The sequence below is a fragment of the Photinus pyralis genome, unplaced genomic scaffold (assembly GCF_008802855.1).
Source record: "Photinus pyralis isolate 1611_PpyrPB1 unplaced genomic scaffold, Ppyr1.3 Ppyr1.4_LG1, whole genome shotgun sequence".
Classification (NCBI taxonomy): Eukaryota; Metazoa; Arthropoda; class Insecta; order Coleoptera; family Lampyridae; genus Photinus; species Photinus pyralis.
The window spans coordinates 38,239,425-38,241,918 of NW_022170249.1; the positions used below are offsets into that span (position 1 = coordinate 38,239,425).

General features: G+C 41.8%; 1 long non-coding RNA gene across 2 annotated transcripts; it reads right to left on the reverse strand.

Annotated features, from left to right (window-relative positions):
* Positions 1-271: 271 nt before the first annotated feature.
* On the reverse strand, positions 272-1,082 carry LOC116158631. 2 transcript variants are annotated; one of them, XR_004142780.1, is made up of 4 exons: positions 855-1,082; positions 672-806; positions 548-621; positions 272-445 (listed from the first exon to the last, which is right to left on the reverse strand). It is a non-coding gene; the product is annotated as an uncharacterized LOC116158631 (long non-coding RNA). The 2 variants fall into 2 exon arrangements; XR_004142779.1 differs by having other exon boundaries at positions 272-621; positions 855-1,081.
* Between the last annotated feature and the right edge of the window lie 1,412 nt (positions 1,083-2,494).

The following is a 2,494-nucleotide window of genomic DNA, read 5'->3' on the forward strand; positions in this document are numbered from 1 at the left end:
GTGGTCCAGGAAGCTTCCTACGTCTTCCCCGAAAAGAGGCCGTAGAGATGGGGTTGATTCTGAAAGGCGAACATCACCATATCTTTAATTTTTTATCCCCCAGCAAATCCTCTACCCGAAGGGAGGGAGAGATGTGAGGAAACGAAATTAAGGGTGAGGAAATAATCTGCCCAAACCAGTAAATAAGATTTCCCCCAGATATTTCCACTTAATTTCGCCCCTCCTAATCGTCTTCCCCACCAGATCTCCAAGATATATATACCTACCTGTGTCAGTCCAGTGTTTGTAACTTTTGCTTCTACCTTTACCAGTGCCTTTTGCTATTAACCAGCCTTATTTACCTGTCATTGATTACTGCACCTTTAACCGTCGTTCCATTTCCTGTAAAACCGTTGTTAACCTGCACCCCCTGTCGTTCCTTGTGTTGAGTGTGTTGCCGTTAGCCCTAGGGGGTTAATCGTAATTAGCCGTCGAGGTGAGTGAGTGTTTATAGTGTCATTAAAACGACAATCTTTCAACCCTTTTATTAAAACGTGCAAGCCGTTACCTCTATTACCCTGACCAGTTCCCAATTCCCCGAGTAATTCCAGTTCCTAGGTGTACTCCCTAGCGAACGGGTTACTACAACAAGTATTCCTCAAGATTACCAGCTACTCTCCGTACGTTCCCACCTGTCCGTGTCTTCAAAACAAAATCGGAGCGTGACTCCTGGTTTTAAACGAAGTACACCTCCGTAGTATCTTCCCGTCGCCCCGTCCTGCCTAAACCTGGGGCACAGTGCTCCCGCCGACGTTAACCATAAGGGGCTGAAAGCCGTCACGTGAAAGGTTAGTTGTTACAGTTCGAACACTCACCCCGCAGGTTCTGTTGGTTACCCCGTTCGGGTGGCGCAGCCCTCAATCCCGCATCAATTAATTTGTTACATTCTAGACAGCACTGCACGTGGAAATTAACCTACCGTCCGACACGAAAACGGCATTGACAGCAAACCAGCTGACACGCTGGGGCCAGATAACTACCGGCAGATGGCAGTACTCCCCAAGTAAATACGAGGACTGCTCCGGAAATCTTTTATATTATTTTATTTTGTATATATATATGTTTATTTCTATTTAGCCAATACACTTTTAATTTTCTTTGCTCGCCAATTATTTCCCGACGCTACCCGAGGCTGTGGGCAAAAGCCGGAACGTACCCAGGGTTGCTCACAAAGCTGGTACATTTTACTTATGTTTAACATAGGGGAGAGATATTTTTTGTAAGGATTCTTATTACGGGAGTAATGGGACTCTTCTGCAGGAAATTTATTGATGTGATCCATAATGCATTGCTTCACTTCCTCGTGCATTTTGTGTGGTCTGTTAAAATGTTTTCCCCTGCAATCAGGTGGAGAGGCGGACACGCCACTTTGTATAAGACTTTTTATAATGTCAATTTTTTTCGACCAATTTGAAATAGAGCGCACATAGCTTCTTTGCACACCACTTGAGTAGCACCATTTTTTGTTACACTATACACATATGTTGCTTCCTTATGTTTAACGGAACCTTTCCTTATCCTGGCCATAGCTTTTTTAGTTATGCATCGGAACAATAGAGCATTCTTTGCGTTTACGTCAAGTTTATGGAATTCTTCCAACATTGCAACTCTATCCTCATTTCCAAACCGGGTGCTGCAGTTGAGTTTTTTCTCTGCATAAAATGCCCTCCTTTGGAGTTTTCATAGGAATAAGTACATTTTTATAAGATAAGTAAGCCTCGCCTTTTTCTCTAGAAATTGACGCTTTCTTTTTTTTCCACATATTTGGGTCGGTGAAGAAAATGTGAAAACATTAACAGAACTTTACCCTTCACAGCACGAGGTGTATGAACTTATTAATAGGGATATATCTGACGATGTGCTTCAAACGTTTCGTAGAAGTTTAGGGCATGGTAAGGCATTTGGCGTTTCGTGGTTGTTGCAACTGCATGTTTGCCACAGTGAAATAAGAGTTTCTTCCCATTATAGAGGAATTAGTTTTCAATAAAGAGTATTTGGAAACGTCAAACAAAAATGTTATATCGAGAAAGGTGTCAATTAACACCAAAACAAATTACGTGCGTGGTAAAAAATACTGTAGGTCCAACCAATAATGAAAATTGGCACGAAAAAATCGTATCACTGCAAGTAATTTTGGTGTGATACTATCCACAATCCACAGGAATCGTTTTCAATCATCCCTTTTTAAAAGATTAATGGATGGGTATTACTTCACGTCAGTACGAGCGATCCAGTGGGGAAAAGGAAATGAAAAGTCTGCTGTAGAGACTTTCGCTTCTGCTTTTACCGAAATGGATGTCACACCTACAGGGCTGTGGTGTGGCTTTTTAAGAGCCTCACCTGATGAGCTAGTTGGAGACTATTCTATATTGAAGGTGAATTGCACAACGATAAAACATACATTATTTTTAAGGAAGGAGAAGAGTCAATGTTAAATTGTGAATTGTGGGTTAGT